Source organism: Heterodontus francisci, unplaced genomic scaffold (assembly GCF_036365525.1).
Source record: "Heterodontus francisci isolate sHetFra1 unplaced genomic scaffold, sHetFra1.hap1 HAP1_SCAFFOLD_85, whole genome shotgun sequence".
NCBI lineage: Eukaryota > Metazoa > Chordata > Chondrichthyes > Heterodontiformes > Heterodontidae > Heterodontus > Heterodontus francisci.
The window spans coordinates 3,026,971-3,050,940 of NW_027142342.1; positions in this window are offsets into that span (position 1 = coordinate 3,026,971).

The following is a 23,970-nucleotide window of genomic DNA, read 5'->3' on the forward strand; positions in this document are numbered from 1 at the left end:
ATTCGGCCCATCATATCTGCACCGGCTCACTGAGTGAGCAATTCACTTAGTGCCTATTTCCCATAACACTGTACATTATTCCTTTTCAGCTGACTATATAATTCCCTTTCCAATGCCTGAAGTGAACCTGCCTCCATCGCACTCTCAGATAGTGCAATCCAGAACCTAACCACTCACTGTGCAAAAATGTTTTCCTCATGTTCGCATTGTTTTCTTTAAACAAGGACATTAAATCTGTGCCCATCCATTTTTGATCCTTTGACAAGTGGGAACAGTTTCTCCCCACCTAATCTGTCCAGGCCCCTCATGATTTTGACAGGTTTAGATAAGATAGACAAGGAAAAACTGTTCCCATTAACTGATGAAGCACAGACTAGGGGACATAGATGGAAGGTTTTGGGTAAGATATACAGGCGGAATATGAGGAAGAACTTTTTTACACAGTGGATGGTAATGAGCTGGAACTCACTGCCCATGAGGGCGGTGGAAGCCGAGACAATCAATGATTTCAAAAGGAAACTGGATGGACACCTGAAGGAAATGAACTTGCAGAGATACGGGGATTGAGCAGAAGAGTGGGAATGACTGGATTGTTCCACAGAGAGCTGGCATGGAGGGGGCGAATCGCCTCCTTCTGTGTTGTAAATGACTCCATCACTCTCCATGACTCTACGTTGGATATGTCTCCTGCTCCTGCCTGGGAATTCCAGATACATAGACATTCAATCAAACTGTGACCTTTACGGGCACTGACAGCTCCGTCCTCACCCTGGTGTGAGGCTCCAGGTTGTGTTACAGGAGGTGACACAGCTCTCTGACCAGCTCCTTATTGAATCAGAGTCACCTCACACACCGCTCCTGGGTTAGGTGTAGGTAGGAAAAGTGCTCTTGGAAAACCCGGGGTGGGTAGTGCAGAGCCCCCTCCTCCTCCCTCTTCACAGAGCTTCCTCTCTCTGCAGCCTCTGCTCCATTTGTTGATCATGTTACAGACCGAGAGACACTGTAATTACAGTCCCCATACCTCGTCCAGAGTTGGGTCACCAAATTCTCTGTCCTCCCTGAATGTCTTCAGCAGCTCACAACACAACCTCCAGAAAACCATCCACAGCACCTCCACGAACTTTACAATAGCAGAAGTAAGTCTACAGTCCCTCACCTGTAAGTTTTATGCCTGGTACTTTTAAATAACACTGGAGGGGGTTCCTCGTGCTGCTGAATGTATGTTCAGCTGAGAGTGACTAACACAGGCGGTCAGCGGACATGTACTGACCAGGTTTCAAAGTCGTACATCAAAGCTGCTGGAATGGCTGATTGACATCATATTCAATTCCCTCCTCATACTACAGACACACACAAGTTACACCCACACTAGCACCCCGGCCAGCCTGATCCCTGCACAATGTGCTGGATGTGACCGGCAGTGCAGCTCATACCATTTAATGGATCCAAATTTCCATAGCCCCAGTGGAGCTGGAGAGATGAAATGTGTGGTCAGGGAGAGAGACAGAGGGAAAGAAACTCACTTTAAAAAGGGAATTAGAAAAATACTTTAAGATGAACACGTTTCAGGAATATTGGAAATGGACAGGCGATTGGGGTAATGAGAGGGACGAGGCCGTGGAGCGATTTTGTCGTAGAGACACAGCACTGAAACAGTCCCTTCGGCCCACTGTGTCTGTGCTGCACAACAACCAGCCATTTATACTAATCCTGCATTAATCCCATTATTCGTAACACATCCCCACCATTCTCTTACCACCTACCTACACTTGGGATAAATTACAATGGCCAATGTATCTATCAACCTGCAAGTCTTTGGCTGTCATGAAACCAGAGCACCCTGCAGAAACCCACGCGGTGACAGGGAGAACTTGCAAACTCCACACAGGCAAATTCGAACCTGTCTTGGTGGAGCTGTGAGGCTGTGGTGTTAACCACTGTGCCACCAATTCTATCGCATGGTTGGAATATTAAAATTAAGGTGTTACTGGACCAAAAGCCAATGTAGGCCAGTGAGCACAGAGATGTTGGGTAAACAGAATTTAGTGTAAATTAGAAGATGGCAGCAGAGTTTTGGATGACCACAAGGTTACAGAGAGTAGAATGTGGGAGACAAGCCAGGAGTGTGTTAGAATAGTCAAATCTCGAGGTAACAAAGGCATGGTTGAGGGTTTCAGCAGTCGATGAGCTCAGCTCTCTCTCTCTCTCTTTTTCTCTGTCTCTCTCCCTCTCTCTCTCTGTCACCCTCACTTTCTCTATCCCATGCTCAGAATCTTAAATGTTTCAATCAAGTCGCCCCTTACTCTTCCAAACTCCAGCTGATATAAGCCTAGCCTGTCCAGCCTTTCCTCATAAGGCAGTCAGCCCATATTAGTCTAATAAACCTTCTCTGAACTGCTTACAACGCATTTACATCCTTCCTGAAATATGAAGACCAGTACTGTACACAGAACTCCAGATACTGTCTCACCAATGCCCTCCCTACCTTTGCATTCAATTCAACTCACAATAAATGATAACATTATATTAGCTTTCCTAATTACTTGCTGAACCTGCAGAGTAACCTTATGCAATTCATGCACCAGGACACCCAGATACTCCTGCATCATAGAGTTCTGCAATCCCTCACCATTCAGATAATATGCTTAGTTTTATTTCCTACCAATATGGACAATTTCACATTTCCCCACATTATACTCCATTTCCCAGATCTTTGCATTCTCACTCAATCTATCTATGTCCCTTTGTAGCCTCCTTTTGACCACTTCAGATCTTTGTGTCATCAACCAATTTAGCAACCACACCCTCGGTCCGTTCATCCAAGTCATTTATATAAAAAAATGTTGAGGACTCAGCACTGATCTCTGTGGCACACCACTCGTTACATCCTGCCAACCGGAAAATTACCCATTTATGCCTGCTCTCTGTTTCCTGTTCGCTAACCAATCTTCTATCCATGCCAGTATGATACCCCCTTCACCAGGAGCTTTTATTTTGCGCAATAACTTTTGATGTGGTACCTTATCAAATACCTTCTGGAAATCTTTGTACAGTACATCCACATCCTTTAGCCACAGCACATGTTACTTCTTCACAGAACTCCAGTTAATTGGTAGAACATAATTTCCCTTTCACAAAAACATGTTGACTCTACCTGATCACTCTAAATTTTTCTACCTGCCCTGCTATAAAATCTTTAATAATAGCTTCTAAAATCTAATCCACAGCCAGAAAGCCTTTCTCAGCTGTCACAGATTGTTCCTCTACCATGTTTATTCTGATTTTGTGCTGTATTTGAACCTCCTTTTGGGTAATCTCCGACCCTAGATCAGACCTTCCTGTGGTGTAGGAGAGGGAACAGAGACATCGGGATGATAGGCTTGGTTTACTTGGTTTGTGAGAAATAGTAAACTCAGTTGAGCGATCATTGCTGAGAATGGGTAGGACATTTGGCAACAAAGAGAATTTATACTCAATCAAACGTGTGTGTTCATCACTAAGAGCGGGGCGGTGGTGTTGTTGGGGAGGGGGGGGGTGGGGTTTGAATAAGTAAAGCCAGAAATACAATGTCACTAGCATATCACAGGAACTAGTCAATTGATAACCTAGTAGAGTAGAAAAACAGGCACACCTGGGGAGACGGACATCGTAAGGATTTTCGAGGTGTATGATGGGACTTACGATTTTATTCTCAATGGAATATCTGAGGATGTCCAGTAATGCAAATTTAAGCTAAAAAAGGGCTGAGATAAGTTGGTCAATGGGGCACATCTGTGTACCTGAACAGAAAGTGCCGGAAATACTCAATGGATCTAGCAGCATCGGTGTGGAGAGAGACAGAGTTAATGTTTCAGGTCTATGACGCCTCATCAGAACTGGTAAACGTGAGAAATGTTGTTGTACAAGCTGCAGATGGTAAGACCATGGACCTCCTGCATTCCATTCCACCCCCAATCCCTCACCTCAAACCTCCCCTTCTGATTTTATACTTTCCAATGATAGCCCAATACTGCCAACTTCCCAGTCACAGCAGTTCCAGAGACAGAAAGAGAGCAGCAGAAGAGCACTGATGGTGAAGCCCCATCATTTGGTCTGATACTCACAGCCACCAGATAAAATACTGACAGTGCGTGTACCTTAGAGGGTGGTATAGAGTCGAAATCTGCACGTGGTGCGTCACCGAGCACGAGTGAGCTGCAGCCAGGCCAGGGGGAAAGGATAGTTCATGTGTCAGATCACAGGAGGGTGAGGTCACAAACGAGTTATAATACACAGGACTCAGATGTGAACATTGCTGGAGCTGCTGCCCATGTCGAGGTGGTGCAGTCTGAATCCGAGTCCTCAAGGCCTAGAGCTGTTCGGGGACGTCCTGCAAGGCCATCTGCAGTCACCCCCAGTGAAAGTCAGCAGCCTTCCACCAGCCATACTGCAGTCACTGGGAAACACTGTGTAAGAGCAGTTGAGGGAACCTAAAAGACAGGGACTAAGGGAGTGCACAAGGATAAATAGTTCAGTTTTTGTTTCTATAATTGCATGTGTTGTTGGATGAAGATGATCATTAAAAACATTTTATTGGTGTTTTCTATTGCAGGATAGTGACCAAGGGGACGCTGTGATGGGGCGTCTCAGATGGGTGTAATGGTGGAGAAGAGGGGGATCCATGTTGGGAAAGGGAAGTTGTCCTCTGGGAACTGTAATCTTAGCAGCGTCTCTACGACAGCCTATCCGGGTTGAAATCATCCAGGAAATATCCTCCCTGCGTCCTCCTCCTCCTACTGAGGTAGCCTCCGGATTCCTGGTGCCAATGCCTCTGTCCTCATGATGGTGATGACATGAAGGGTGCAGCAGAACACCATGAACTTGGACACCTGCTGCGGTGTATACTGGAGGGCTCCCCTCGGGCGGTTCAGACATCGGAAACATTGCTTCCCCTGGTGGTTTTGTGTGGGGGTGCAGAGTGTCTGGAGTTTAGAGGTCGTGTGCGACATTCTGGTAGTGCATGGAGCCCCGATGTGTTGGGACCGGCTGACTGCTTCAGAATGAAGGTATGGTGGCTGCTGCCAGGATAGTGGACATTTACCAACATGATGTACAGGGCATGCTCACACAGCAACTGGACATTAATGGAGTGAGAGTTCTTTCAGTTCCTGTACCTCTCCCCGTTAACATGGGGACCCCGCAGAGCCACCTACACCATCAGGATTCCCGCTTTCCTGACAATGCCACGGGTTCTCTCATCCTGCTTCTCCCTGCTGAGGTAGCAGAAGTATAATTCACCTCACCCGACATAGATGGCCTCCGTCACACAGCAGATATATCAATAGACAACAAAGAAAGAGATAATGGATACTACACCCACTCTTGCCTGGATAGATCCAGATAAGAACATAGAAACTAGGATCAGGAGTAGGCAGTTCAGCCCCTCGAGCCTGTTCTGCCTTTCAATATGATCATGGCTGATCTCATCTCGGCCTCTACTCCACTTTTCTGCCCGTTCTCCATAACCCTTCAACCCATTACTAATGAAAAATCTGTCTATCTCCTCCTTAAATTTACTCAATGTCACGGCATCCACCACGCTATGGAGTAGTGAATTCCACAGACTCACGACTCTTTGAGAGAAGAAGTTTCTCTTCATCTCTGTTTTAAATCTGATCCCCCTTTATACTAAAACTATGACCTTTCGTTCTAGATTGCCCGACAAGAGGAAGCGTCTTCTCTACATCTACTTTGTCAATCGTTTAATCATCTTATGTACCCCATTCGATCTTCTAAACTCTGGAAAGTAAAGGCATAAACTGCTTAATCTCTCTTCATAAGACAAACCCCTCATCACTGGAATCAATCTCGTGACCCTCCTTTGAACTGCCTCCAATGTAACTACATCCATCCTCAAGTAAGGAGACTAAAACTGTACGCAATACTCCAGGTGCGGTCTCATTAATGCCTTGTACAGTTGCAGCAACACTTTCCTACATTCTATTCCTTTAGCAATAAATGCCAAAATTCAATGTGCCTTCCTTATCCCCTGCTGTACCTGCAAACAAGCTTTCTGTGATTCATACACGAGGGCACCCAGATTCCTCTGCATCGAAGCATTCTGACGTTTCCCTCCATTTAGATAATAACTTACCTTTCTATTTTGCTAACCAAAATGGATAACCTCACACTTATCCACGTTAAACTCAATCTTCCAAATTTTTGGCCCATTGACCTAACATGCCTGTTTCAATTTGTAAATTTCTTATGCATTCATTGCAACTTACTATCCAATCTATTTTAGTGTCATCTGCAAATGTGGCTATCGTACCTTCTATCCCTGCATCTAAGTCATTAATATAGATTGTAAATAGTTGGGGCCCAAGGGCCGAACCCTGTGGTACCCCACTAGTTACATCTTGCCAACTAGAAAAAGACTCATTTATCCCGACTCTCTGTTTTCTGTTGGTTAGCCAATCCTCTATCAAAGTTAATAAATTGCCCCTAACCCCATGTGATCTTACCTTGTGTATTATCCTTTTGTGTGGCAGCTTATCAAATGCCTTCTGGAAGTCTAGATAGAATACATCTACAGGATCCCCATTTTCCACATTTCTTGTCACAGCTTCGAAGCACTCTAGCAAATTCGTCAAACAGGATTTACCCTTTATAAAACCTGACACTGATGGGTTGCATTTTGACTTTCTAATGTCCTGTTATTACTTCCTTAATAATGGATTGTAATTATTTCCCAATGATAGACGTTAACCTATTTGGTCTAGAGGTTCCTACATTAAGCCTCCCTCCCTTTTTGGATAAGGGCGTTATACAGGCATTTTTCCAATCCACTGGAACCTTTCCCGCATCCAGGGAATTTTGGAATATTATAACCAATGGATCCACTATCTCCGCTGCCATTTCCTTTCAGACCCCAGGATGTAGGCCATCAGGCCTTGGGAATTGCCTGCCTTCAATCGCAATAGTTTGTTCAGTACTTTTTCCCTAGTGATTTTTTAAATTTATTCATGGGACGTGGACGTCACTGGCTAAGCCAGCATTTATTACCCATTTCTAATTGCCCGTGAGAAGGCGGTGGTGAGCTGCCTTCTTGAACTGCTGCAGTCCATGTGGGGTAGGTACACCCACAGTGCTGTTCGGAAGGGAGTTCCAGGATTTTGACCCAGCGACAGTGAAGGAACGGCGATATAGTTCCAAGTCAGGATGGTGTGTGACTTGGAGGGTAACTTTCAGGTGGTGGTGTTCCCATGTATTTTATGCCCTTGTCCTTCTAGTTGGTAGAGGTCGCGGGTTTGGAATGTGTTGTCAAAGGAGCTTTGGTGCATTGCTGCAGTGCATCTTGTAGATGGTACACACAGCTGCTATTGTGCGTCGGTAATGGAGGGAGTGAATGTTTGTGGATGGGGTGCCAATCAAGTGGGCTACTTTGTTCTGGATGGTGTTTAGCTTCTTAAGTGTTGTTGGAGCTGCACCCATCCAGGCAAGTGGAGAGTATTCTATCACAGTGCTGACTTGTGCCTTGTGGACAGGCTTTGAGGAGTCAGGCGGTGAGTTACTCGCCTCTGGATTCCTGGCCTCTGACCTGCTCTTGTAGCCACGGTAATTCTATGGCTACTCCAGTTCAGTTTCTGGTCAATGGTAGCCCCTAGGATGTTGATAGTGCGGGATTGAGCGATGGTAATGCCGTTGAATGCCAAGGGGAGATGGTTAGATTGTCTCTTGTTGGAGATGGTCATTGCCTGGCACTTGTGTGGCGCGTATGTTACTTGTCACTTATCAGCCCAAGCCTGGATATTGTCCAGGTCTTGCTGCATTTCTACACGAACTGCTTCAGTATCTGAGGAGTCGTGAATGGTGCTGAAAATTGTGCAGTCATCAGCGAACATCCCCACTTCTAACCATATGATTGAAGGAAGGTCATTGATGAAGCAGCTGAAGATGGTTGGGCCAAGGACACTACCCTGAGGTACTCCTGCAGTCATGTCCTGGAGCTCAGATGATTGACCTCCATCAATCACAACCATCATCCATTGTGCTAGGTTTGAATCCAGCCAGCGGAGGGCTTTCCTCTGATTCCCATTTACCTCAGTTTTGCTCGGGCTCCTTGATGCTATATTCAGTCAAATGCTGTCTTGATGTCAAGGGCAGTCACTCTCACCTCACCTCTTGAGTTCAACTTTTGTGTCCATGATTGAACCAAGGCTGTAATGAGGTCAGAAACAGAGTGGCCCTGGCGGAACCCAAACTGAGCATCACTGAGCAGGTTATTGCGAAGCAAGTGCCACTTGATGGTACTGTTGATGACACCCTCCTTCACTTTACTAACGACGGGAGTAGACTGATGGGGCGGTAATTGGCCAGTTGGATTTGTTCTGCCTTTTGTGTACACGACATAGCTGGGCAATTTTCCATATTGCAGGGTAGATGCCAGTGTTGTAGCTGTACTGGAACAGCTTGTCTAGGGGTGCGGCAAGGTCTGAAGCACAGGTCTTCAGCACTGTTGCCGGAATATTTTCAGGGCCCATAGCTTTTTCAGTATCTAGTGCCTTCAGTCGTTTCTTGATATCACGTGGAATGAATCGAATTAGCTGAAGTCTGGCATCTATGATGCTGGGGACTTCAGGAGGAGGCCGAGATGGATCATCAACTCGGCCCTTCTAGCTGAAGATTGTTGCAAATACTTCAGCCTTATCTTTTGCACTGATGTGATGGGCTCCCCCGTCATTGAGGATGGGGATATTTGTGGAGCGACCTCCTCCAGTTAGTTGTTTAATCAGGGCTGGATGTGGCAGGACTGCAGAGCTTAGATCTTATCCGTTGGTTCTGTGTTCGCTTAGCTCTGTTCACTTAGCTTACGCAGTTTCACACGCAGATAGTCCTGTGTTGTAGCTTCACCAGGTTGACACCTCATTTTGAGGTATGCTTGGTGCTGCTCCTGGCATGCCCTCCTGCACTCTTCATTGAAACAGGGTTGGCCTGCTGGCTTTATGGTAATGGTAGAGTGGGGGATATGCCGTACCATGAGGTTACAGATTGTGGTTGAGTACAATTCTGCTGCTGCTGATGGCCCACAGCGCCTCACGGATGTCCAGTTTTGCATTGCTCGATCTGTTGGAAATCTGTCCCATTTATCACGGTGGTAGAACCACACAATACGATGGAGGATATCCCCAATGCGAAGTTGGGACTTCGTCTCCACAAGGACTGTGCAGTGGTCACTCCTACCAACACTGTCATGGACAGATGCATCTGTGGCAGGCAGATTGGTGAGGACGAGGACAAGTATGTTTTCCCCTCTTGTTGGTTCCCTCACCACCTGCCACATACCCAGTCTTGCAGATATGTCCTTTAGGACTCGGTCAGCTCGGTCACTATTGGTGCTACCGAGCCACTCTTGGTGATGGACATTGAAGACCCCCACCCAGAATACAGTTTTGCCCTCGCCACCCTCAGTGCTTCCTCCAAGTGCTTTTCAACATTGAGGAATACTGACTCATCAGCTGAGCGAGGGCGGTATGTGGTAATCAGCAGGAGGTTTCCTTGCGCATGTTTGATCTGATGCCATGAGGCTTCATGGGGTCCAGAGTCGATGTTGAGGAATCTCAGGGCAACTCCCTCCCAACTGTATACCACTGTGCCACCACCTCTGCTGGGTCTGTCCAGCCGGTGGGACAGGACATACCCGGGGATGATGATGGCAGTGTCTGAGACATTGTCTGTAAGGTTTGATTCAGTTAGTCTGACTATGTCAGGCTGTTGCTTGACTAGTCTGTGGGTCAGCTCTGCCATCCTTGGAACAAGTCCCCAGATGTTAGTAAGGAGGACTTCGCAGGGTGGACAGGGCTGGGTTTTGCTGTGGTCGTTCCCGGTGCCTAGGTCAATGCTGGGTGGTCCGTCCGGTTTCATTCCTTTTTATTGTCTTTGTAGCAGTTAGTTACAACTGAGTGGGTTGCTAGGCCACTTCATAGGGCATGTAAGAGTCAACCACATTGCTTTCACATATAGGCCAGACCAGGTAAGGACAGCAGATTTCCTTCCCTAAAGGACATTAGTGAACCAGATGTGTTTTTACAAAAATCGACAATGGTTTCATGGCCATCACTAGACTAGCTTTTAATTCCAGATTTATTAATTACATTCAAATTCCACCTTCTGCTGTGGTGGGATTGGAACACATGTCCACAGAGCAATACCCTGGGTCTCTGGGTTATTGGTCTAGAGACAATAGCACTATACCACCGCCTCCCCATGCTACGCTACCGCCTCCCCATATAATGATTGTTCGAAATTCCTCCCTTTCTATAACTTCTGCATTACCTGTTACTATTGGGATGGTACTAGTGTCCTGAACCGTAAAAACTGAGGCAAAATACGGATTTAATGTTTCCAACATTTCTGTTTCCCCCTCTATCAACTTCCCAGTCTCATCCTCCAAGGGACCAATATTCACTTCAGCTACTCTCTTACCTTTCATAAACTTGTAGAAGCTTTTGCAATCCGTGTTTATATTTTGTGCTAATTTTCTTTCACAATTTACTTTTGCACTTTTTATTACTTTTTAAGTAACCCTTTGTTGATCTTTAAAAAATTCCCAATTTTCCAGCCAGCCAGTGCCCTTTGCAATATGGTATGCCTTCATCTTTGTCCTTATTTTATCCTTAACTTCCTTGCTTAGCCATGGATGTCTTTCCGGCTCTTTGAACCTTTCTTCCTCTCCAGTATATATTTTAGTTGGGAGGAATTGCATTTCTCCTTAAACACCTGCCACTGCTCATCAACTTTCCTAACTTCTAGTCCTCCTTCCCAGTCCACTCGGGCCAAATCAGTCCTCATGTCTATGTAATTACCGTTGTTTAACTCCAGAACGCTGGAGCGGGACTCCAGTTTCTCGCCCTCAAAATGCATTTGAAATTCCAGCATGCTATGATCACTGTTCCGTAGAGGTTCCTTAACTATGAAATCATTAATTAATCCCACCTCATTTCACAATGCCAAATCTAGAATAGCCTGCTCCCTGGTTGGTTCCACAACATATTGCTCCAAAAAACAATCTGTAATGCATTCAATGAACTCTCCCTCGAGGCTACCTTTGCCAATTTGACTAATCCAGTCTATATACATATTAAAATCACCCTTGCCATACCTTGCTCAGAAGCCCACAGTATTTCTTGGTTTATAATGGTCCCCACTGCGGAACTACTGTTTGGGTACCTGTAGATTACTGCCACCAGGGACTTCTTCCCCTTGCTAGTTCTTATTTCTACCCAGACTGATTCTACGTCTTGATCTCCAGTGCCTATATCATTTCTCACCATAGCACTGATCTTCTTCTATACTAACAAATCTACACCTCCTCCTTTTCCTTCCTGTCTATCCTTCAAAAATACTGAGTACCCTTGGATATTCAATTCCCACGTCTCAGTCATCGCCAATAAATCATACCCATTCGTCTTCATTTGTGCTGTTAACTCATTTATTTTATTTTGATTGCTTCGTGCATTCAGATCCAAAGCCTTTAAGTTTGTTTGATCATCAAATTTCAAATTTACATAAAGGTTCAATGAAACTGAGACCTTAATAGCCACTGACAGCTCCGTCCTCACCCTGGTGTGAGGCCCCAGATCGTGTTGCAGGAGTTTACACAGCTCTGTGACCACCTCCTTTTTGAATCAGTGACCTCACACACTGCTCCTGGGTTAGGTGTAGGTGGGGAAAGTGCTCTTGGAAAACCCGGGGTGGGTGGGAAAAACCCCTTCCTCCTCCCGCTTTACAGAGCTTCCTCTCTCTGCAGCTTCTGCTCCATTTGTTGGTCATGTTACAGACCCAGAGACACTGTAACTACAGTCCCAATACCTCGTCCAGAGTTGGGTCACAAATCCTCGGTCCACCCTGAGTCTCTGCAGCAGCTTCCAACACAACCTCCAGAAACCCATAAACAGCACTAACGTTACCATAGCAGAAGTAAGTCAAAAGCCCCTAACCTGTAAGTTGGATGCCTGGTCCTTTTAAATAACACTAGATGGACTTACAAGTGCTGCTGAATGTGTGTTCAGCTGAGAGCGACTAACACAGGCAGTCAGTGGACATGCACAGACAAAGTGTCAAAGAAGTACATCAACGCTGTCGGAATGGCTGATTGACATCAATTCAAACCCTTTCTCACACGAACAGCACATGCATGGTATACACAGGCTAGGTCCCTGCCCAGCCCGGGGCACTGTGCTGGCCACACTAGAAGTGGCCGGCTGTGCAGTTCACATCATTTTCTGGATCCAGGTTTCATCGTTTTGGCACCAGTGCTGCCACAGAGTGAAAATCACAGCAGAGGAAGAAATAGAGTGAAAACAGCTCACTTCTAAAAGGGAATTGGAAAAAGACTTGAAGGCATAAGATTGACAAGAATATGTGAAATGGAAGGGAAATGGGACTAATTGGAGGGGTGAGGCCATGGACGGATTCAAACACAAGAATGAGAATATTAAAATTAAGGTGCTGCCAAACTGGGAATCAATGTAGATCAGTGAGCACAAGGGTTAGAGGTGATCGGGATTTGGTGTGAGTTAGGATAAAGGCAGCAGAGATCTGGATGGGCAGTGCTTTATGGAGGTTTATAACTGGGAGGGTGACCAGGATAGAATTGGAATGGTCAAGTGTGGATTTAACAAAGGCACAGATGAGGGTTTATTCAGCAGACGGGCTGAGGCAGAGTTGATGAAGGGTGATGTTACAGAGGTGGTAGTAGGTAGGGTTGGTCTTGGGGGGAATATGGTGATGAACTCATCTCAGGTATAAATATAAAACAGAGGTTCCAAACAGTCTGCTTCAGTCTCAGACATTGGGTAGGGAGGGGAATTCAGATAGTGGATATAGAGTGGAGTTTGTGACAGAGACTGAACACAGTGGCTTAAGTCTTCCCAAGATTTACATGACAAGAACACTAAATCAATGAAATGTGGTTTATAGATCTAATAGTTGGATGCAGAGACTTACCAGGGACACCAATAATAGCGAGGATGGGATAGTAAATCGGTTGGACCATTTTCAGAGCATAATAAATACGAAATTCTAATGTCATCCAAAAATAATCAGCAGTAACCAGGCCAAAACAAAAGGAGAAAGTCCTGATGTCCGTTGTTGTAATATTCCAATCTATTGTCCTCAGATTCTGACCCATTGTTGCAATATTCTTATCTATTGTTCTCAGATTCTGATCGATCCTCTCTCTCTCTCTCTCTCTCCCTCTCTGCAGTCACGGATCCCTGTTAGTGCCGTGGGTAATGCTCCCACTGACACTATGAGTTAACACATTGAAAGGACTCCCTTATTAATGGAACAGAGAAAACCTCCAGTGACACAATTAGTGTCCATAATGACTGACATTAATTGCAGTCAATGAACAAACAGGTTCAGTTAACACCTTTTTCTCCAACACTTTTTGTACCACAAGAGTGTGGAAGTGTTCCTATGTCTAGTTGGGATATATGAGGTTTGTTGAAAAAAGGAATGGTGGAAATAGCAGAGGCACTGGCCAGAAGCTTTCAATCCTCCTTGGATCTGGGAGTGATGACAGAGGACTGGAGGGTTGTAAATGCTACAACCTGCTTACAAAAGGAGACATTAGCTAAACCCTGTAACTACTGACCAGTCAGTCTAATGTCAGTGGTTGGAATTTTCTAGAGGCCATAACCCTGTACAAACATATATATTTCTTGAAAGAACATGGGATAATAAATGACAAACAGCACGGATAGGTTAATGACCAATCACGTCTGATAATCATGATCAAGTTCGTTGATAACATAACTGAGTGTTGAAGAGGATAGTGTGTTTTATGTTATGTATACAGACTTTCAAAAGGCCTGTGATCAAATGACATGTCATAGTCTTGTTATTAGAAATGGAGCACATGGATTAATGTGACAGTCATAGCGTGGATATGACACTGAATCAGGGACAGAAAGCAGAGTGAAGTGGTGAACGGTCATTGTTCAGACTGGTGGAGGGGGAGTATTCAGTGTTGTTTCTCAGGGGTTAGTATTAGAATCAGTGCTTTTCCTGGCATGTAGATAGATATACAAGTGATAGAGACTTATATGTTAAAAAAACATAATTTCAATGCTTGCCGATGACATGAAACTCATAAATAAGGATGGCAAAGACGCAGACCACAGAATTATCCAATCTCACTGATTTTGTTTATTTTTAATTTATTCTGGACTCCAATACAAATTCAAATTTATTTCTCACTCGATAACTTATTTGTGTGATTTGCCTATGAGTGTGTGCATGAATGTGTACCGTATATTTTTAATATTTTATTCAGATCCTGTTTAGATTCTTAAGTATAATAAACTCACCTCTTGTTTAAACTCAAGAAATCCTGTCCGATTGGTTCTTTCACGATCACAATAAAGGTAAAAGGTAAAATACTCACTGAGGTGGTCAGCACGTCCACTGCTAAAAGGGAACGAATCCACTTGCGATCAAATAAAAAAATAGGACAAGAGGGGAGACTGAGACCTCTCCTCACCTGCTGTAACAGAAATGTGGAGGTTCTCCAGATCGTAACCCAACGACAAACAAGAAATTGGAAATGTCATAGAGTCACAGAGTTATACAGCACAGAAACAGTCCATTCGGACCAGTGTTTCCTTGCCGACCATCAAGCCTGTCCATTTTAATCCCATTTTCCAGCACCAGTCCAGTAACCCTGTATGCTATGGCACTTCAAGTGCTAATCTAAATACTTCTTAAATCTTGTAAGGGTCCTGCCTCTTCCACCCCTTCAGGTGGTGTGTTCCTGATTCCAACCACCCTCTCGGTGAATTTGTCTTCCCTCAAATCCCCTCTAAACCGCCTGCCCCTTAACTTCAATCAGTGCCCCATGATTATTGACACCTCCACTAAGGGAAAAGGTTTCTTCCTATCTACCCTATCTGTGCCCTCTAATTTTTCGTGCTTTCCGTCTGTCACTCTTTTTGAATAAAGGAGGTAGATTCGCAATAAGGGAGTTACATATAGAGTGAAGTAACTTGGTGCAGGCGAAAACCCCTCTCTGTTGAAAAGTTGAGTAATGTAGCAGGACAGTTAGGGATTACTCTCCGTCCAAAGCTAGGAAACCCGAAATCCTAAGACTTGTGGCCAACCATTTTTCACTTGAAGCTGAAGACTCAAACAGAGTTAGAATGACTAACAGATAGAGTAATGTTAGCTAAGGTAAAACTAGAACAGAAGAGACTAGAATTAGAATTCCAGAGAGAGAGAGAGAAAGATCAGAGTGAGTGTCAAGAAAGGGAAAAAGTAAGTGTTCCAGATTGAGAAGGAGGAAAGGGAGTTAAGGTGGCTCAAACAACTAGATGAAGACCCAGTGCACCTAGTGAAGGCACAGCTCGTGAGGGAGCTGCCCCTAGCTCAGGACCATGTGCTGAACTCTTAAACTTCTCCCAGTTCATTCCAAAGTTCAATGAGGAGGATGTGGCAGAATTTTTCATCACTTTTGAAAAGCTTGCAAAGCAGCTGAAATGGCCAGCAGAGAGTGGGATGCTGTTTGTACAATGCAAAATAACAGTCAAAGCCCATGAGGTTTATTCACTGCTGCCATAAAGGTACAGATAAAGGTACATCAGATTATGAGGTGACTAAAAATGCTATCCTGGGTGTACATGAGATAGTATCGGAAGTGTACCGCCAAAGATTCTGAACCCTCGGAAAGCGGCCTGACTGAACTGACCTCGAGTTTGAAGGAGTTACGCAGCTAAGGAATATATGAACATAGGAGCTGAATTCAACCATTCAGCCCAACGATCCTGCTCGACCATTCAATATGATCATGGCTGATCATCCTCTTCAATGCCTTTTCCCCACACTATCCTCATATCCCCTTATGTCAGTGGTATATAGAAATATGTCAATCTCTGTTTTAAACATACTCAATGACTGCGCTTCCATAGCCCTCTGGGGTAGAGAATTCCAAAGGTTCACAACCCTCTGAGTAAAGAAATTACTCTTCATCTCTGTCCTAAGTGGCTTTGAAATTGTGTCCCTTGGTTCTAGACTCCCCAACCAGGGGAAACATCTTAGCTGCCTTGTCTATCCCTTTAAGTATTTTGTAGGTTTCAATGAGATCACTGCTCATTCTTCGAAACTCGAGAGAATACATGTTCAGTTTCTTCAATCTGTTTTCGTAGATCAGTCCCGCCATCCCAGGAACAAGTCTGGTAAATATTTGTTGCAGTCCCTCTATGGTCATAATATCCTTCCTCAGATAAGGGGACCAAAACTGCACACAGTACTCCAGGTGCGATCTAACCAAGGTTCTATACAATTGAATCAAGACTTCACTACTCCTGTATTCAAATCCTCTAACGATAACAGTAACACACATTAGCCTTCCTAAATGCTTGCTGCACCTGCATGTTAGCTTTAAGTGACCTATTGACAAGGACACCCAGGTCCCTTTGTACTTCTACACTTTCTCATCTCTTACCATTTAAGAAATACTCTGCATATCTATTCATTCTACCCAAGTGGCCCACCTCACAGTTTTCCACATTATATTCCATCTACCATGTTCTTGCCCACTCACTAAGTCTGTCCAAATCCCCTTGAAACCACTTTGCATCTTCCTCACAACTCACATTCCCACCTAGTTTTGTGTTATCTGCAAACTTGAAAATATTACTTTGGTCCCCATATCCAAATCATCGATATATATTGTGAACAGCTGGGGCCCAAGTGGTACCCCACTAGTCACATCCTGCCAACGCAAGAATGGCACGTTTATTCCTGATCTCTGTTTCCTACCTGTTAACCAATGCTTACTGCATGTCAGTATATTCCCTCCTTTCCCATGTGTTTTAATTTTGCTTCCCAAGCTCCTGTGGGGCACTTTATCAAAAGCCTTCTGAAAATCCCTTTTCTATTCTGAGCAACATCCTAAAAAAACTCCAACAGGTTCGGCATGAATGATTTCCTATTCATAAATCCATGTTGACTCTGCCCAATCAGATCCATTTATCACATACTTTAGAATAGATTCTAGCACTTTCCCTAGTACTGATGGAAGCCTAACAGGTCTGTAATTCCCAATTTTCTCTTTCCCTCCCTTCTTAAATAGTGGGGTGACATTTGCGACCTTCCAATCTGCAGGAAGCATTCCAGAATTGATAGAATTTTGAAAGTGGATCACCAATATGTCTACAATCCCCATAACTACTTCCTTCAACACTCTGGGATGTAGAATATCAGATCTTGATGAATTATCAACCTTCAGCACTATTAAATTCGCCAATACAACTTCTTACTAATACTAATTTCCCTCAATTCCTCATTCTCCCAAATCCCTTGGATCTCTAATTCTGGGAGATTTCTTGTATCTTCCACAGTGAAGTAATGCACAAGATAATCATTTAGCTTCTCCTGACTCTGCCTGTAATGGACCCACATTTGTCTTTGCTAAATACTTCCTTTAAAAGTACCGATAGAAGATTTTGCAATGCATTTTTGAGTTTATGTTTGACCAGTAGATATGGAGACTCAAGATAGAGCCCACATATAAAAACCTCAGAATGGTGTTCCTTCTCCAGGAGTTTCCATTGTATTAAGGCAGGCCACCTCCCATTCAAACCCACATAGAGGAACAAAAGGTTCAAAGAGCCAGACAGGTTGCAATTCAGGCCGATGACTTTTCCTTTGTACACAAGGCCTTACCCCAAATGTAAACCCTTCCCTAGTCACTCCAAAGACCCGAGAATAAAAGGTGGGAGGGTGATAGGAGCTCGAACAGCCATGAGCAAGAAGGAAAAGCTGGACACACAGGGGACCCTCCTCAGGCCAAATTGGATATTACTGAGAGCAGGAGGAATGGCCGAGACCTGTGTGTTTCCACTGTAATAAGGCAGGTCACCATCGAGCTGAATGCTGGAAGTTATGGGAAAACCTGTAGCGTTAATCAGGGTCCACGAGATCAGTGCATGAAAAGGGGCCCTGATGGAAAGCACGGCAGATCAGGCTGTGCCTTTCACTGCGGCAGTAAGACCCAGTAAACCTACCACTGAAATTGCGGGAAAACTTAGCAAAGTCCCTGAGAGTTACCAGAATGTTTTCCCAAGGAAAGGTGACCCAATACACCTCGACTGAGGCAAGCAAGTGCATAGTCATTTTCAGAGATACAGGGGCCACCCAATCCCTTCTGCTGGGAAAATACATGAACTTTCCTCCAGAGAGTGCAGTGAATGCTAGAGTGTTAGCGAATGGTATCGGAAGACAGTATATGTACCTTAATATGAGCTGCACTTGGAGTGTGACCCAGTTTCAGGACTGGTAACCATCGGAATTGTCCCTAGTTTATCAGTATATGGGTCGACCTGCTCCTGGGTAATGCTCTGACAGGGGAAAAGGTGGTAGCTTCCCCAGTAGTTCTTTAGAGACCAGAAGAGGTCCGAGAGATAGAGCAGTTACAGAAGAAGGTCCCCGGCATTCTCCCTGATTGTGTGGTGACTCGGTCCATGGCCAAACAATCCCCTGGCCTAACACTGCAGACGGATGACCCTACTGTCTGCTTGTCTGAAACCTTCTTTGGGATGTTAGAGGACCCAAAGGATGTGTTAAACAGATTTTCCTTAGTTGAGCCTCAACAACCTGACCCAGTGTTAAAAAATAGCACAGACTGTCCAAACTAAAACTGAAGCAGATGGAGTTGCAGCGTGTTACTATTTAAAGAATGAGGTGCTGATGAGGAAGTGGAGACCTCCTCACAGACCTGTGGATGAAGAGTGGACAGTGCTTCACCAGATGGTGGTGCTCGCTGAAGTACCTTAATATTTCTTCAAGAATGGCCCACGAGATTCCAATGACTGGACATGTCATTGCATGAAAAATCAAAGCCCGCATAAGACAGTATTTTGACTGGTCACAACTCCACAAAGATGTGGTGGAGTTCTGTAAAACTGCTCACACATGTCAGGTTCTGGGGAAGTCCCAACCTGCAATAAAACCTGCACACCTAATTCCCATACCAACTTTTGGGGAACCCTTAAGCATAATGCTGGTGAATTGTGTGGGACAACTGCTGAAAACAAAACGGGACTACCAGTATCTTCTCACCATTATGGATGTGGTGACCCGATTCCCAGAGGCCATTCCCCCGAAGAACCATCTCTGCCAAGGTAGTGGTGGAGGGGATAACACAATTCTTTACTCGATCTGGGCTGTCTGCTGAGATCCGGGTGGACCAGGGCACACATTTTACGTCCAGTATTTTTGCAAAGGTCATGGGTATTCTGGACATAACCTAGCTAAAGTCCATAGCCTATCACCCACTGTCACAATGGGCTTTGGAGCAGTACCACCCGATCCTAAAGACAATGATCAGGCCATACTGCTATGAGTTACCCCATGACTGGGACAAAGGGTAGGGATTTCTCCTGTTGGATACCAGGGACTTATCCAATGATTCCACTGGCTTTAGTCTGTTTGAATTAGTTTATGGAGACAAGGTGAGAGGTCCTCTTAAACGAATCAAGGAGAGGTTTTTGGGACACAGGGATGAGTCTTCCATTTTAGACGACATTTCCATGCTCTGGGAGTGGCTCACGAGAGCCTGTGCAATGGCTCAGGAACACCTAATGACCTCTCAGGCAGCTATGAAAAGATAAGGAGACAGAATTGTCAAGGCTGGAACGTTTCAGCCCAGAGACCATGTATTGTTACTACTCCCAATTCAGGGTGAACCCCTGAAATCCCAGTTCAGTGGTCCATATCGAGTGACAAAAGGAAAATTCAGGTAAATTATTTAATTGCCACCCAGACGAAAGGAAAACAAGTAAAGGCTGTGGAGGGGACAGACACGTACAGATCTGTCAGACAGTCAGGAGCGAAGGATTGGAAAGGACAGTGAGGACAGGTTAGAGGAGGGCCAGGAGTACTCCCAACTGGAACCCCCTGCTCTCCGATTAGTCAACTCTGAAATGCTAGATAGATTAGACACCACGCTCTCCTCCTTAAATGCAGGTCAAAGAGGCACCCTAAAAAGGCTCAGAACAGCATTTACAGAAAAGCGCAAGGGCAAGGAAAGTTCCCAAAAACGGTACCAATGGTGTGGGAGATGCCTTACCTAGTCTAAGTGCTGCAAGAGAGTGCAATGAAAGTTGGACAGACACTTGCGAGCGGTAATGTCCCCAAGGACATAGGGCAGATCAGAAAAAAGATGCTCCCCATCGTAAAGGGAAAAGGGAACGGCAAACACCCTAAAGTAAACAGCACTTGTGTACCTCACCAGAAAGCTAAAAGTAAGGTCAGTGTGGATCTACCCACTGAAGAACCCAATGATCAGGTCCCAAACCCAAAGCTCATCAAACCCAACAATTTCAAAGCAGAACTCAGCAAGAACAGCCAGGATCAAATCTGACACATAACCATCCTCGTCAAAACTCCAACACAAATAGATCAGTACACCTGTAACAGACAATGGCAGCTGCAGTAAATCCAAGATTAATGTGTGAATTTGTGAAGTTATTATTGAAAATGAATGTGGGTTTCCTTCTATTTCCTCCCACAATTGTGTCATGAAATGTTTCTATTCTCACTTTTCTTTCCATGTGCTGCGACGGTTTCAAGATAACACGATGTGCCAAATGAGGAATTTTAATTCATCAGTTGGAAACTTACACTAAACATTTAATGGAGAAAATCCTGCAGTTAACCTTGAAAAAACAGGCAGCCAAGATGGCCACCACAATTGTTATCTGAAACACCTTTTCACATTCCAAGGCCTCCAACAGGAGACAAATATATTATGAGCCTGGATCCAAATCACTGGCTTGCTCTAGTGCTTCATTTACCTAAGCTTACAATCATGAACACGGCATACGAGGCCATCTTGACACATAGACTTTGAAAGAGCAAACTTCTCCAACAGTAATTAGTAGTATTCTGAGCCCTGGGGAGATATAATTTCTAATCTTGAATCTCATTATAAGGGTACAAAGATTACAATGCGGCAGTCATGAGACCTTCTGTCCATCTCTGTGAAAGCTGGGAGTTTCCCCTGGACAAAGACAGACAAGCCAGTGATTAAAACTGTGCAGAAGCAGAAGGGCTGTGCCTCTGCCACCCCACCCCCTCCCCCAACCCCGCACCTCTCAGTCCGTCTCTCTCTCCAGATAACATCACAAGTTTGAAAAAAAACATGTGACTGTGGGCCCTCCAAGCCTTCTGATTGCTGCAGACAGAGTAACCAGTTGAAGAAAGCCACCTACAAATCTGCCTCCAAGAGAACACTGAGCCATGTGTGCCTGCCACAAATGCACTTCAACCAGCCAAAAACTTCAGGAATAAAATTTCAGCCAGAAGACCACGGAATCGTCCAACCTCACAGAATAACAAAGAAGAAAGAACAAAGAACAGTGCAGCACAGGAACAGGCCATTCGGCCCTCCAAGCCTGCACCGATCTTGATGCCTGCCGAAACTAAATCCTTCTGCACTTCCGGGGCCCATATACCTCTATTCCCATCCTGTTCATGTATTTGTCAAGATGTCTCTTAAACGTCTCTATCGTACCTGCTTCCACCACCTCCCCTGACAGCAAGTTCCAGGCACTCACCACCCTCTATGTAAAAAACTTGCCTCGCACATCCCCTCTAAACTTTGCACCTCGTACCTTAAACCAATGTCCCCTAGTAACTGACTCTTCCACCCTGGGAAAAAGCTTCTGCCTATCCACTCTGTCCATGCCGCTCATAACTTTGTAAACCTCGATCATGTCAGCTACCAGGAAAGGTTATATAGTCTGGGGCTGTTGTCCTTGGAACAGAGAAGGTAGAGGGGAAATGTGATTCAAATGTACAACATTGCGTGGGGCCTGGATAGAGTGGAGGTGAAGGGTCGATTCACCTTAACAGAGAGATCACTGACGAAGTGGCATAGATTTAAAGTGCTTGGTAGAAAGACTATAGGGGAGATGAGGACTTTACTTTCTCCCAGAGGGTGGTGGGAGTCTGGAATTCATTGCCCGGAAGGGTAGTTAAGGCAGGAACTCACAACTCATTCCAAACGGAATATGCACCTCATGTGCCGTAATCTATCAAATGCTGGAAGGTGAGATTAGAAAGAGTGGATCGTTTTCAGCTGGCATTGACACGATGCGCCAAGTGGTCTCTTTATGTGCTATAAACTTTCTATGTTTCTGAGATGCAACTCAGGCAATGTTGAAAGACGAGGTAGGTCAGATACTAGACTGGTTTGAAATTGAGAAAGAGGAAGTATTAAATTAGCTATCTGTACTTAAAGTGGATAAAAGCCAGGACCAGATAACATTCATCCAAGGATACTGAGGGAAGTGAGGGTGGAAATCGCAGAGGTACTGACCATAATTTTTCAATCTTCCTTAGACTCGGGGGTGATGACAGAGGGCTGGAGAATTGCAAACGTTACACCCTTGTTCAAAAGAGGGTGGAAAGTTAAGCCCAGCCACTACAGGCCAGTCAGTTGAACTACAGTGGTGGGAAAACTTCTAGAAAAAATAATTTGGGACAAAATCAATAGTCACATGGACAAATAGGAGTTAATAAAGGAAAGCCAGCATGGATTTCTTAAGGGAAAATCATGTTTAACTAACTTGCTGGAGTTTTTGTGGTGGTAACAGAGAGAATTGATGAAGGCAATGGTGTTGATGGGGTTTACATGGACTTTCAGACAACAGTCTATTCAGATTCAATTGAACCATTACTTCGATCTTGGAATTCAGAGTAGAATCTCAGAATTTGCCGATGACACCAAACTTCGAGGAGTGGTAAACAGTGAGGATGATATAAACTGCCGACAACAGGATAGAGATAGGCTATCAGAATGGGCAGAGAAGTGGCAGGTGGAATTTAATACAGAGGAGTGTGAGGTGATGCATTTTGGCAGGAGCAATAGTGTGAGGCTATGCAGACAGAATGGTACAGTTCTGAAGAGTGTGAAGGAACAGATGGACCTGTGTGTGGATGTGCAGAGATCTCTGAAGGTGGCAGGACATATTGAGAGAATGACTACAAAGCATATGAGATCTTGAGCTTCTTAAATAGAGGTATAGAGTACAAAGCAGGAAGTTATGCTGAAAATGTATACAACTCTGGTTAGGCCCCAAGTGAAGTATTGTGTCCAGCTCAGGTCATCATACTTTAGGAAGGATGTGACTGTCCTTGAGAGGGTGCAGAGCAGATTTACCAGAATTGTTCCAGGGATGGGGTTTTTGTTACAATGCTAGGTTGGAAAAGCTGGGGTTGTTCTCCCTGGAGTAATTGCGATTGAGGGAATATTTCCTAGAAGTGTATAAGATTATAAGGGAATCATAGAGAATCACAGAGCTGTTACAGCACAGATGGAGCTCATTCAGCCCATTGCATCTGCACCCGTTCTCCAAGTGAGTAATTCACTTAGCGCCATTTCCCTGCCCTTCCCCCATAATCCTACACATTCTTCCTTTTCAGGTGTCTAAATAATTCCCTTTCGAATGTGTCAAGTGAACCTCTTTCAATCACACTCTCTGACAATGCATTCCAGATCCTAACCACTAACTGTGTGAAAATATTTTCCTCATGTTGGCATTGCTATTTTTAAAACCAAATACATTAAATCTCAACCCATCCGTTCTTGATCGTTTGACGAGTGGGAACAGTTTTTCCCTACCTACTCTGTCCAGACCCCTCATGATTTTGAATGGTTTAGATAAGATATAGACAAGGAAAAACTGTTCCCATTAACTGATGAAACACGGACCAGGGAACACAGATGGAAGGTCTTGGGTAAGAGATGCAGGGGGAATATGAGGAAGAGTTTTTTTTACACAGTGGATGGTAATGAGCTGGAACTCATTGCCCATGAGGGTGGTGGAAGCCGAGACAATCAATGATTTAGGAACATAGGACCATAAGAGCAGGAGTAGGCCATTTAGCCCATCAAGCCTGACCTGCCATTCAATATGATCGTGG